The following is a 13,524-nucleotide window of genomic DNA, read 5'->3' as shown; positions in this document are numbered from 1 at the left end:
CTTAGTCCCAAAGGCTGCCCTCCTCCCCTTAAGACATCAATCAGAAGCCCAGGTGATCACTCAGCTATAGATTAGAGGTTCCCACAAACCTCTTTGTTTGGGTTGGATTAATTTGCTGAAGCAGCTCACAAACTTCGAGAAACATTTGGCTTACTAGATTATTGATTTATCATAAAAGGATATCATAAAAGGTTCAGGGGCATCCAGATGGAAGGGACTCACAGAGCAAGTGCTGTGTGTGGTGGTGGTGGTGGGGGGGGGATGTGAAGCTTCCATGCTCTCTGGGCTCACCAGTCTCTGAATCTCCATGTGTTCACCAACCTGGAAGTGCTCCAAACCCAGCCCTTCAGAATTTTTATAGAGGCTTCACACATAGGCACAGTTGATTAAATCATTGGCCATCGACTGAACTCAATCTCCAGCCCCTCTTTTCTCCCTGGAGGTCTAGGTTGGGACTGGAAGTCCCCACCTCTAATCGCCTGGCTGGTTCCCCTGGCAACCTAAGGCTCCATTCTTTGTCACTGGAGAGGCTTTCCAAAAGTCACTTCACTAACATAACAAAAGACACCTTATTGTTCTCGGTGCTTAGGAAGTTCCAAAGATTTCAGAAGCTCTGTGCCAGGAACAGAATGAAGACCAGGCCCACATTTCTTTACCAACTGAGCTGTCAGAGAAGCCCTAACCACAATATTACAAAGCTATTAGGTGCCACCTTGACCTCTGAAGCTGGGAGAGACTCAAATGGCCTAGCGGCAGTTTCTTTCCCTGAGTTGCTCTAGTGGATAAGACCCACTCGCCAAACAGTTCTGCTTATCAAGAGGACCAGGACAGTCCATGAGTAGCAGGTTTTAGTTTCCTGCCAGCCCATTAGTCAAACAATCCAGTCACGTCCTCCTGCAGGAACCAGATGGCGCCAGAATAGACCACCCTTGGCTGCTGGTTGATCCTGTTGATTCCCAGTGGGACCTCTGTGTGGCCCTACATGGTGATCAAAAGATGGCCCCCAAATGGCCACCTTCTTTGGCCATCAGAAGTCGTGCAGACTCTTTTGTCCTTGTTCTCAGCCAAAGAAAGAGGCAGCCGAGGAAGGCCTTTGAGAATTAGCATCATTCCTTTCCTTGCCTCCTGCGTTCATCATTTTCCATGGTCTTTTGAGCTGAAAAGAGGAAAAAAACAAAATTTTGAGGTCCGTCTCTGTGCTGCTCTATGTGACTGATAGTTTTCATTATTCAACGTGTTATCTTCTGCTCCAGTTATATCCATTCTAGTGGCGACTCTTTTCTTCATCATTTTTTCTCAGTGTGGTAATCAAACCGCCTTCACTGAACCCACCTGGGATCTCTCATAAGATGTGAGTCCTGGAGACATCACTGGACAGAACCCCTAAAAGTGAGTCCCAAGGTTTGTATTTTTTTAAAAGATATAAGTATTATTATTATTTTGCTGTGGGCCATTTTTTAAGTCTTTATTGAATTGGTTACGATATTGTTTCTATATTTTATGTTTTGGTTTTATGGCCAAGGGGCCATGTGGAAACTTAGCTCCCTGACCAGGGATCTAACCCACACCGGTTGCATTGGAAGGTGAAGTCTTAACCATTGGATTGCCAGACAAGTCCTGGGTTTGTATTTTTAACACGCTCCCTTGGTGATGTTGCAGCACTTTACCAGTGGCTACTGACCTTAGCAGTTACATGAGTGACGTATATTACTCGTACACCCAACATCTTAAAGTGAAACCTAGTCAGAGATCCTGGCTGTATTGAGACCCCAAGAACAACACCGCTGTGCCTTCGGTGCTACCGCTGTTTTAATGGGGTATTTATCTTTGAGCACTGGTTAACAGACTGGATCATCTGCTATCCTCCACTTCACAGATACAGCTGGAGAGACTAAAAACAGACCCCACCTGCACAGAACATCCAAATGGAGCTGCTTCTTTTATTCTCACACCAGGGACACTTCTCTAAAAACATTTGTTCTCAGTTACTCTTGCTAAGAAGTGGCACGTGGGTTCAGACAGCAGCATGACCTCTTTCGTCTTGTTAAAACACTAAGTGAGAGAAAAAAAAACTTGCAATTTTAGTCATATTTGTAAATTAATTAAGGAAGTTATCAAATACTGTGTACATTTTGGCATATTTAATCTTCTATTTTCCTGGGACATTATTTACTAATCTAACAAGGTTAATGTTTATCAATAAAAATTAACTCCTGTTGATCTTACAAATAACTTGACACAGAAATAGCTAAGTATGATCTTCATATACATCCAATTTCAAGTGTTCAGAAAATCATGTAAATCAGAGATTCTAAGTCACATGTGTACTAGAATCACCTAGAGAAGTAGCATCACAGTGCTTAAGAGTATTTTTAATTCCAGTTCTGGTTTTGAATACAGATTCTGCCAGTTACTAGCATGGATCCTTGGGAAAGTTATTTAACCTCTCTGTGCCTCAACTTCTCCACTTATAAAATGGGCATAAGAAGAATATATACCCCATAGTGTTGGTCTAATTAAATTGCTTAATACACATATAAAGTTTTGGAGAAGTATCTAACAACACGTAATCAATATTTTCAATATTTATTATTATTTGAATAAAGATTATCAGACTGCACTTTCAAAAACATGAAAAATTTCATCCAAAATAGACTTTGGAAATCTACATTTTAAATAATTATTTCTCATAATTCTGGTGCCAGTGACCCACAGTTTAAGAGACAGAAATTTTTTTTTTATTAATTAATTTATTTTTTTGCTTTACAATATCGTATTGGTTTTGCCGTACATTGACATGGATCCGCCATGGGTGTACATGTGTTCCCCATCCTGAACCCCCCTCCCACCTCACTCCCTATCCCATCCCTCTGGGTCATCCCAGTGCACCAGCCCTGAGCATCCTGTATCATGCATCGAACCTGGACTGAGGATTCGTTTCACATATGATAATTTACATGTTTCAATGCCATTCTCCCATATCATCCCACCCTCGCCCTCTCCCACAGATTCCAAAAGACTGTTCTGTACATCTGCGACCCTTTTGCTGTCTCGCATACAGGGTTAAGGTTACCATCTTTCTAAATTCCATATATATGCGTTAGTATACTGTATTGGTGTTTTTCTTTCTGGCTTACTTCAGTCTGTATAATAGGCTCCAGTTTCATCCACATCATTAGTACTGATTCAAATGTATTCTTTTTAATGGCTGAGTAATATTCCATTGTGTATATGTACCACAGCTTTCTTATCCATTCGTCTGCTGATGGACATCTAGGTTTCTTCCATGTCCTGGCTATTGTAAACAGTGCTGCGATGAACATTGGGGTATACGTGAAGAGACAGCAATCTTCAACCAATGGTCTTAAGATGGGTGAGTGAGCAAGTACATAAGGTGATTCATTGGGGTTTAGGAGGAACTCTGTATTCTGTTTTCACTTAGCTTCTTTAAAAATAAACTATTTTGAATACTATTTAAAATACCAGTTAAGCCCAAGGCCCTCATTGGTCTTATATGGTTTAGATGCCACACAGTGGGCAGGAGGAGTCTCTTATCATAAGGAATAGTGTGTCCTCAGTGATGGTTTGATTTCAGTGTCTTGTGATGCATTGCAACTTAGGTTCACACTGGATGAAGTAACTTCATAGATGACGTTTCTTAATTTTAAAATAGTATATCCTGGGACTTCCTTGAAGTCCAGCGGTCAAGGCTCGAGCTTCCACTACAGGGGGAGCTGGGTTGATCCCTAGTTGGGGGGCTAAGATCCCACATGCCAGGCTGCACATCCAAAAAAATAAAATAAAATAGATGCATCCTTATAGAAGGAACAGCTGACTTTAAAAGAATTTTGCTGAGACGTTATACATCAATGATAATGCTAACCATTTTAGCAAAGGTGAACAGCAAGAAAATGGCAGTCTTTATTCACTTTAGTTTTTACCCAAATCCCTCTGCCAACCAAATCTCCAATAAAGTAATCCCCATATCATCCATTTCACAAAAAAGAGGCTCCCAAAGGTGCATTTATCAAAATGACTACTTGAAATATAAATTACTTCTCTTCTCATTACTGATTATTTCACCCCCAAGTATATAGTAGGCCTTGATTTATTAGAGAAGGTTACCATTTTATTTTAAAAGTTTGGAGATCATGAGAATAAATTTGAAGATTCAAGAGTGTTTTTGTCTGTGGGTAATTTCACATGTGTGGAAATAAACAACAAAAGTACAAAGCTGTCTTTTTAAGTTGTGGAAAAACTGATCATCGCACTAGAAGACAAGTGTAGAAGTGTAGCATGCATTCTAAAAGATTCTATGTTTTTTAGATTCAGTTGTTTCCTTGGAGCATAAAATAAGATGAAAAATCCAACTACTCAGTCTGAGTCCAGTGACAACTGGCTTCTCCCTCTGGTTTGTCCTTGTAACACTTTTTAAATAAAGCTGCTTAACGAGCGGTCTGAATATATCGGGTTGGCCAAAAAAGTTCATTCAGGTTTTCCCATAACATCTTACGGAAAAACCCAAATGAAATTTTTTGGTCAACTGCAGTATTTTCTGTGGGTGGAAGTTAGCTTCCATTTAGCCTTAGGAGATGACCTGACCAGAGAAATTGTGTGGGGTACAGAAGAGTAAAATAAACAACGGGTAAACACTGGTGTGACTGGCAGTTCAGTGCAGGCTGACCTGAATTTTTGCAGACCAAATGGTTTGGAAAGGCATTTACCATTCTGTGTGTAACTCTCTGTAATTATATCAAAGAGTCATCCTTCTGCTTTGTACCTATAGAAGCTCAAGGTCAATTCATCATCAGCTCCCAGTCTACAACTGTGTTGCAGAAGAGTCAGAGCAAATAACTCTTTTTAGGCTTTGTGCGGTTGAAAAAGTATTGGGTACCCAAGATGCTTGGGAGCATGGAGGCTACTTTGGTGTTTGTATTTTATGACACTTACTTAAAACCCAAAAGCATGGCTGTACTCCTGCACTCATAAATGGTTGTGCTCAGTTGCTCAGTCACGTCTGACTCTTTGCGACCCCATGAACTCTAGCCTGCCAGACTCCTCTGTCCATGGGATTTTCCAGACAAGAATACAGGAGTGGGTTGCCATTTCCTTCTCCATATAAACGGTTACCTAACTTTTGTTCTATAGTACTACCATAACTACAGTAACCCACCCATGGAAATTATATCTGGTTTGTGTTTATGATTACAGGCCCAAGCCTAAGGCAGCAGAGCTTGCAACTGAATGGAATCAAATGAAATGGCCATTTTTGGAAACTAGAAAGGGTAAAAAATCAGCTCTGAAGCCAAGGAATTCTGAATGCAGGTGGGACCTGCCAGCGTTGTTATGTGGCTTGGCTCTCACCCTGGGCTGCCTGGCCCTAGAGTCAGCCTCCTAACTCTTGAGTGCTTTACCTCCTGTTATCACCCTTGTCAATGTCAAACCCTGGGCTAGGAATCTGCTGGGCTGAATGTAGTTACTTGGGAAACCTCTGCAAAGAGAAGTTGACTGCTGACTATCTGAAGTCTTTCAAATGGAATACATTCACTTTCCAAAAGTGATCTATGCCCATCAAGGTCCAGAAATGAGTCAATTTTGAGAAATGAGATTGACATATGAATGCATAAAGCGCACAGTTTGACCAATGCATGTTTGTCCCTTCAAGATAGTCTTTGTAGGAGCCTATACACTCATTCCCAAGATGAGGTTATTCTTTAAAATATAGTCGGCACCACTGTTGGTGTTACCCTGAAAAGGGGTTTATAAAAAATGTCCCCCTCATCTGACATTCATGTCTCATAAATCTGTTTACCTTGAGGCTCTTGAATGAGAGGCCAATGCAACAGACAGCACAGGTTCAGAATATTTTAATAGTGATGAATCCGCCGAGAGGTATGACCACCTATCATAGTTTAAAGGAAGCCTTTCTGGAGCTGAACAACTCAGGACTGCATCGTGGAGTGTGTACAGATGAGCTGAGCAGGACAAATGTGACTGTTATTCGCTCGTGAATGGAAAGAAGATAAGCATGAAAAAACTCACCATGAATGTGATTGGATTTTGGTATATGGTGTCTAAAAGTACTATTTTCTAAGAAATTCTTCGAATTTCCTCTGTAGGGAAATTCTCTAAAATGTGGACCTGGAAGGCTGAAAATGCCTCTGAATCTGTCGGATCACTTACGGGAACTTTTTGGGTTTCTGGGATTTTTTTCCTAGCCCCAGAGGTACCCCTCCTCAGAACCTATCAAGTAGTCTATCTGCATACTTCACCCAGCTTTCTGACAAAGAGGAGACAGAGTTGAGAACTAGAAGGTGGACTCTTCTTTCTTTCCTTTCTGGAAGTTGCAGCACCCAGTGCAGCCCGCAGCCTCCCATCCACTGCAGCTCTGGGTGTCATGGCATCCAGATGCTTCCCATGAAGCCAGCGTTTGGTCCAGGGTGTACAGAGTCCTGGACAGGAGCTACCTCTTTTTTTTTTTTTTTTATCATGATGCCATCTTCCAGAGACCCCCAAATGAAGCCCAAGCATATTAGACTTTTTCTGGCAGTTTTTACTGATCTGCAGTAGAGATGCTGATAGGTAAATGCACCGGTGAAAACCTTGTTCCTGTAGATTCTCCTTTGTTCCCCATCTTATAGGCCAGCAGGAGGCCACAGGGTCATCTGATGATTGGAAACAAGAGAGGCAGAATAGAATTAGTAGGACATGAAATGGGCCTAAACCATCCTCTGGTTTAATTGTATAGCAAGCAGCACTGCGCCAGGCTGACTGACGGAGCGTCTTCCCTGGAGATGCCATTTGTTGGATGTGTTAGAGAAGAAAGGTTCAGGGCAACTGACCCCCAAACCCAGTGAGTTAAGGGAAAGTGCAGAGATGCAAGGGCACCTGGGAGGTGTGATCAATGCAGGCTCCATATTCTAAGAGTTCAGGAGCCAGCAGCCCTAGATTGGAGCAGGGCTGCCCACCAACATTGCCAGACCCTGTGTGTATTCAGGATCGCTTGGCTCCAGAGCCATCTGATTCTGCCCGCCCCCCCAAAAAAAGAGCCACTTCACATGGTCCAACATCAGGCTGAGTTCTGCTGCCTCGGGTCCTGTTTTCAGCGCCCCTTGGGGCTCCAGGCATCCTCCTTTTATACCCACAGCCTCCATGTGCCTGGTGGCTGGGGGACCTCTTTCTGTATCCTCTATTTAGCGCTGCCCTTGGACTCTATTTCCTTCCTTGAATCCAAATCCACTGTTCTCCATGTAGAAATCACACTTTGGTCTGGCTGCAGCTTCAGGCAGTATCCACCTTCTACCCCCAGATCACAATATATCACAAAGGGATTCACAGTAGAATCACAATTCGAGTAGGAAAGCACAGGATGCCTTTGGATACATCTAGGATGAGAGGTGGGCCATAAAGAAGGCTGAGTGCAGAAATATTGATGCTTTCGAACTGCAGGGCTGGAGAAGACTCTTGAGGGTCTCTTGGACAGCAAGGAGATCAAACCTTAAATCTTCATAATCTGTATACTGTCCATCCTAAACAAAATTAACCCTGAATATTCACCAGAAGGACTGATGTTGAAGCTCCAATACTTTGGCCACCTGATGTGAAGAGTCAACTCATTGAAAAGACCCTGATGCTGGGAAAGATTGAAGGCAGGAGGAGAAGGGGACGACAGAGAATGAGATGGTTGGATGGCATCACCAACTCAATGGACATGAGTTTGAGCAAGCTCTGGGAGATGCTGAAGGACAGGGAAGCCTGGCCTGCTGCTGTCCACGGGGTCACAAAGAGTCGGACACGACTGAGTGCCTGCAGAACAGCAACAAGGCTGATGTGGACCCCCTCCTTGGACCCCAATCGTAATCACAACCAGCGGGCCATCTGTGTTCTCTAGACTCAGGCAGGCCTTCTTTGGGTGATTTGCAACTGGAGAAGATATGATACTATTTTCTAGGTCACCCTCGAGATGTGCATATTTTTGTCACCTGTTTTGCAATGGGTTTAAATAAAGTGCCCAGAGAGCATCTTGAGATCCTGGAGTTTACCTTCAAGATAATCCCTCCTAAATTTTGTCAGCTTGGAAGCCATTCTTTGGCACAAGGTATATGCTGTTATGATACTGCAATCTACTGGCATAAAAATAACAAGATGTCAAACCCTGGGCCCAGGAGTGCTGCCCCCATGAGATTATCTGCTGGGAGGAGAAGCAGGGTAGGCCCCCAGCCCAGACCTTGTTGGCAACAAAAATAGAGTGCTAATGGCCTGCAGTGGGAGTGGGAAGTGGACAGAGATATTTATAAAGAAAAACGGCTCTGAGCATCTGCTAAGTCCCCATTCTCTTATTTTTCCCAGGTCTATTTGTGGCATCTCTTTCCATGGCACAGGCAGCTCCTTAAAATAAAGAGCCTTGGTCCTGCCGGCCCTTGCCTCCAACCGAGCTCTGAAAGAGGCAGGCCATGAATGATGATAGTCTGTGTCTGACGTTTTAATTGAAAAACATTCCCCGAAGTGGAAAGAGGCGCGGAGGAAATGATCTCACCCTCATTGATTTCCACCCCCCCACCCAACTTTGAGTTTGGTATCTCTGCGGTGGAACTCGAGACGGCAGCGCCCCTTAGTGGTGAATCACAGAACTGCAGGAGAAAGGGAGCTGCCTGCCGCCGATGATTCTTGAGATCAGTGAGCAACAGCGGTCCCTGAGGCCACGTTTCAAACCTGCAGCAAAAAATGTTAAGTCTTCTCTCACCAGGGGAGCTCAGGGGAGCTTCTTCCTTCTGTGCTTCTCTCTCTACCCACTGTTTACAGTTTATAATCCAGTGCGGGCCCCACCCGGGCTTCAGGTTTGAACCAGATGCACAGGAGGAAGCCGAGGGAATTAAATATGAATTTGGAACTTCTGATCTGTCCAGAAAAAGAAAACCTCAAATGATTGTATTACTCTCCACTCAAATAAGAGTCTTACAAAGTGAAAGTTATTTAGGAAAATATATTGATGTGATTATTTTGTGCTCATGTTACGTGACTCAACATCCAAACATAATCATCATTATTGTTAACACTCTAAAGATCTTAAACTCACTATTCAAGCTTCCTTTTTTAGAAAAGAGCTTCGTGTGTACAAATAAATAAGTAATCATAGAAGAGTAAATGGCACCACAACTAGATACTAGCCACACACACCCCTTTCCTAATGCACAGATTTTTCTACCTGGTAAACCAACCCTCATTCCATCTCTGCTTCAACTCCTTACTTGAGGTTGATTTTGATTAATATTTTAGTTGCAGGGAGATTTTTTTTTCCTAACAAGTTTAAAGCGAACAAACTGATGTTTCTGATAAAAGGACAGAAATCTTTCTCAACCCAGATATTTCTAATACTCTTCCAAGCAGGCCTAATGTGGAAGATATTGAAATCAGCCATCAGTGAATTTGTATCCAGCTTTCTGGACACAGAGGACAGAGCAGCAACTTGAGCTGCTTGTCATAAGATCCACCGCAGGCCTTACGTGGTGTTCCAGTGGTTAAAGCTTCGCCTTCCAGTGCAAGGGGTCTGGGTTCGATCCCTAGTCAGGGAGCTAAGATCTCACATACCTTGTGACCCAGATTTAAAAAAAAAAACAAAAACCAAAAACTAAAATACAGACAATATTGTAATAAATTCAATACAGACTTTTTAAATGGTCCACATTAAAACAAACAAACAAAACCTACCGTGTTTTGCTTCAGATGGAAGATGAAGTGAAGACAGGAAACAGCGTGCTGAGCAACAGGAAGTTCCTAGTCTTGAGGATGGATGATGGAAATAATGCCAGAAGAGGACCGGTCTCTCCGGCTGCAGCCCTGCTGAGTAGCAGCGAGGTTTCGGAGAAGAGGACAGGAGGCCTGGCCCACGACAGGCAGCTCCAAGCTCTGTGCTCGGAGCCAGGAGCTGAGACACACCCCACTGCTAGGTTCAGCACAAGAAAAGCAGGGGCCTGTGAGCAAGCATTACACAAGAGCGGGGCGAGTCTCCCTATCGCCTGCCTCACCGTGATGCCTGGGGGCTGAGGAAATCACCGAGTATGTGAGAGCGCCCCCTGGTGCTATCCAGGAGCTGACAGTGAACGTGCTCCGTATTCAAGATTTACAAGTCACGGTGGGGTCTTGATTTTCATAATTCGTTGCATGCCAAAAGAAAAAAAACAAATACTCTGACAAAGATCTCACTCCCATACTTTGTGGTCTGCCTCCTGGCAATTTGCAGTGAGCCAGGTGAGCTGACTTGAAGAGACCGAGTCAGAGTTCAAGGTGAGGCCTCAAGTCCAGCAATATGTGACGTCCCTAGAAATCCTCAACCTGGCCGGGCGTGGGCCCTTCCAACACAGGCACCCAGATGCCAATCTAGGCATGACTTAAACGTTGAGGATTTTTCTCCCTGGAATGATTTCGCGTCCTCCCCCTCTTCCCATTCTTCTCCACACCCCATCTCTGAGTCTATAATTCCTTCAAGAAATGTACTATCCAATGCAAATGTTCGTACCTCCCTAATTCCTTTGTCATAGGCATTAAAAAAAAAGCCCTTAGACCTGTAATAGGTTGAAATGATCTTCTATAGAATTTGTTATTTTCTATTATGTAAGTGCCTTGACATAATTTTGTGTATTACCTCAACACCTACCATTCTGTGCTTTATTTTCTTCATCTATTGGGGAAAACGTATCAGTATCTAGCTCATGGGTCGGGTCGCCATGATGATTAAATGAGTTCACCTATATTAGGTCCTAAAACCAGATACATACTAAATGTTCACAGAATTAGCAATTATGATGATAATGTTCATTGCTATCCTAATATCTTTATATAGTCTCACAAATATTTTGGAATGAGTAAATAGCACAAATAATTATTATTACCCAGAATCATGGGTGACTTGAAAATGCAGTTAGTCCTACATCCCAGACTCCTCTAAGAATTGTTCTGCCATCACCAAGCTCATTGGCAGAATCTGGATTGTGTCTTGTTTGGTCTGTGTAACGACCTCCAAAGTGTCCCAGGCTGTTAGATAAAACCATAGATAAAGTTGAATAGGAGAGGCCCAAAGATATTACATTCTTCTCAGAAGAAAAAGAAGTTGCCATTAGTCATATTACTACTGGTGGCTCCGAATTATACTGGTCTCTGATGTCATGGATATTCCTTAAATTATCTAAATTTGAGAATCTGGGAAATGACAAGGAGCCTTTTTGCTGAGTTATAATATGGGCTGTGTAGACCCAGGAGAATTAGAATCTCTTAAAGTTATTTTAAAATAACAGCCGACTGTAACCATTGTATCCAGTCGCAACTGATGCATTTAGTTTGCATGATACTGTTTGCTTCTACCTTTTTTTTTACATTATTCTTTCAATATTCTTTGGAAGGACTGATGCTGAAGCTGAAGCTCCAGTACTTTGACCACCTGATGCGAAGAGCCGATTGAGCATAGGGAAAGATTGAGGGCAGGAGGAGAAGGGGACGACAGAGGATGAGATGGCTGGGTGGCATCACCGACTCAACGGACAGCAGTTTGAGCAAACTCAGGGAGATAGTGAAGGACAGGGAAGCCTGGAGTGCTGCACTCCAAGGGGTCTACACATTTATACTGTGTAGTAAAGATGCAGTCATTACAGAAAAGAAAGTCTCTGCTCTGCTGGAGCTTAGACACTAGTGGACAGACACAAGAAAGAAAGGGTGGATAGGTAGATAGATAATTGATAGATAGATGGAAAACAACATTATGACAGTTGCAGAGTCAGACACGACTTAGCGACTGAACAACTCCTTCACAAAAAGGCAATCGACTGCCTTTCATTGAGAAGGAACTCGCTTGTCTGCATTGTCACCATTCTCTCTCCTGTTCGTTCTTTCATACGATGGGACAGCCCCCAAGGATTTCAAGCTTTGGGGAGAGAATCACTTGAGGACTTTGCTATGAACACAGATGTTAGAGCTCACCCCGCCCCCCACCCAGGCTTTCACACTCAGTGGATCCGCCTAGAAATGTGCATTTTAAACAGTCCCTCTAAAACAGCCATCCTCTGGTCCTCCTGTTAAAAACCCTGTTCTCTATAGACACAGAGGAATAGAGGGATGCTTTTATTAATAACTGGAATATCATTAAATCTTACTGTCATCCATGTATTAATTCATTCACTAAAGATTTATTGAGCATTTATTCAGTTCAGTTCAGTCGCTTAGTCATGTCCCACTCTTTGCGACCCCATGGACTGATACTGTGTAGTGAAGATACAGTGGTTAAAAGAAAAGAAAGTCTCTGATCTCCTGAAGCTTAGATTTTCGTGGCTAGACACAAAACAGAAAGATGGATAGGTAGACAGATAATTGATGATAAGTGGAAAAAGATATTATGACAGTTGGAGATAAGTTCTTCAAAGAAAAATAAAGGCGATAGAGCATGACAGTTGGAAGGTTTATGTAGGGCAGTTGGAAGATCTTTTGGGAAGTGGGCATCTGAGAAGAGATCTGAAGGGACAAGGGTGTAAGCCCCAGAGCTTTATGAGGGGAGTGCAACCCAGGCAGTGGTGAGAGCAAGCGTAGTGGGCCGGAAGTGGATGTGTCCTTCAAGGGATGATGGACCTCAAGGTGGGGCTTATGGGGCTGGAGCTGCATAAAACAGACAGGAAGCCAATGCCCATAGACTCGGAGGGGCGTCAGGGACAGATCCTGATGGCCCTCACAGACAACAGGGAGGACTTCCTCAGGTTTCTTCTGAGGAAGCTGGGAAGCCATGGGAAGCTTTGAGCAGAAGAGCGATGTGCCGGACGTGTTTGTTAAAAAGGATCACTAAGCCCGCTGGGAGGAAAGTGTGGATTCACGCCTAGGAGCTGATGGCAAGTTCCTGCTGCTCAGAAAAGCCACAGCGCATTCTGGTCTCCTTCTCAGAAATAAGTCAAGGAAGGAAAATGTAATATAAGGGAAACCAAGAGTCTGGAAAACACACAGCAAAAGTCACTGAGCGACGATTCATAACATCAAAAGCAATTTAAAAGATCATGGTGTATTTTTTTTTTCAAGCCAAAAAATAACATTGAAACCCCTTCAACTCCATGCCAGGCTTCCCCTCCTTTTTTTTGTTGTTGAGATTTTTTTTTTTTTTTGGATGTGGAGCATTTTTGGAAGTCTTTATTAAATTTGTTACAGTATTGCTTCTGTTTTTGTGTTTTTTTTTTTTTGTTTTGATCACAAGGCATGTGGGATCTTATCTCCCTGACCAGGCACCAAACCTGCATCCCCTGCACTGGAAAGTGAAGTCTTAACCACTGGACCACTAAGAAAGTCTCCAGGCTTCCCTTTGAGCAGGGCAGGTTCTGAGTTCACCGTGTGGCAGCTACAGGCAAGCACCAGGAGTAGACAGAGACACAGCCTCTAGTAGGCTCTTCAGACTGAGGCTGGCTTTGTTGGGCCAATCAGTGCTCAGTGGGCTAAGAAATCTGAACAGAAACAGGTCCCAGAATCTCTATTTGCTTTTCCTTTTTTTTGGCCTTACTT

General features: G+C 43.2%; 1 long non-coding RNA gene across 4 annotated transcripts; it reads left to right on the top strand.

The window, feature by feature from the left end:
• The first annotated feature begins 871 nt into the window (after positions 1–871).
• On the top strand, positions 872–13,163 carry LOC148775449 (uncharacterized). Of its 4 annotated transcripts, none has more exons than XR_016039185.1 (3): positions 872–1,401; positions 3,243–3,373; positions 11,397–13,163. It is a non-coding gene; the product is annotated as an uncharacterized LOC148775449 (long non-coding RNA). The 4 variants fall into 4 exon arrangements; XR_016039184.1 differs by lacking the exon at positions 11,397–13,163 and adding an exon at positions 8,350–11,380; XR_016039186.1 differs by lacking the exon at positions 11,397–13,163 and adding an exon at positions 5,212–8,341 and having other exon boundaries at positions 3,278–3,373.
• Positions 13,164–13,524: the final 361 nt, after the last annotated feature.

Source organism: Moschus berezovskii, chromosome 15 (genome assembly GCF_049115385.1).
Source record: "Moschus berezovskii isolate FMDL1 chromosome 15, NW_MosBer_1.0, whole genome shotgun sequence".
NCBI classification, from domain to species: domain Eukaryota; kingdom Metazoa; phylum Chordata; class Mammalia; order Artiodactyla; family Moschidae; genus Moschus; species Moschus berezovskii.
This window is presented reverse-complemented; position numbering and strand designations above follow the sequence as displayed.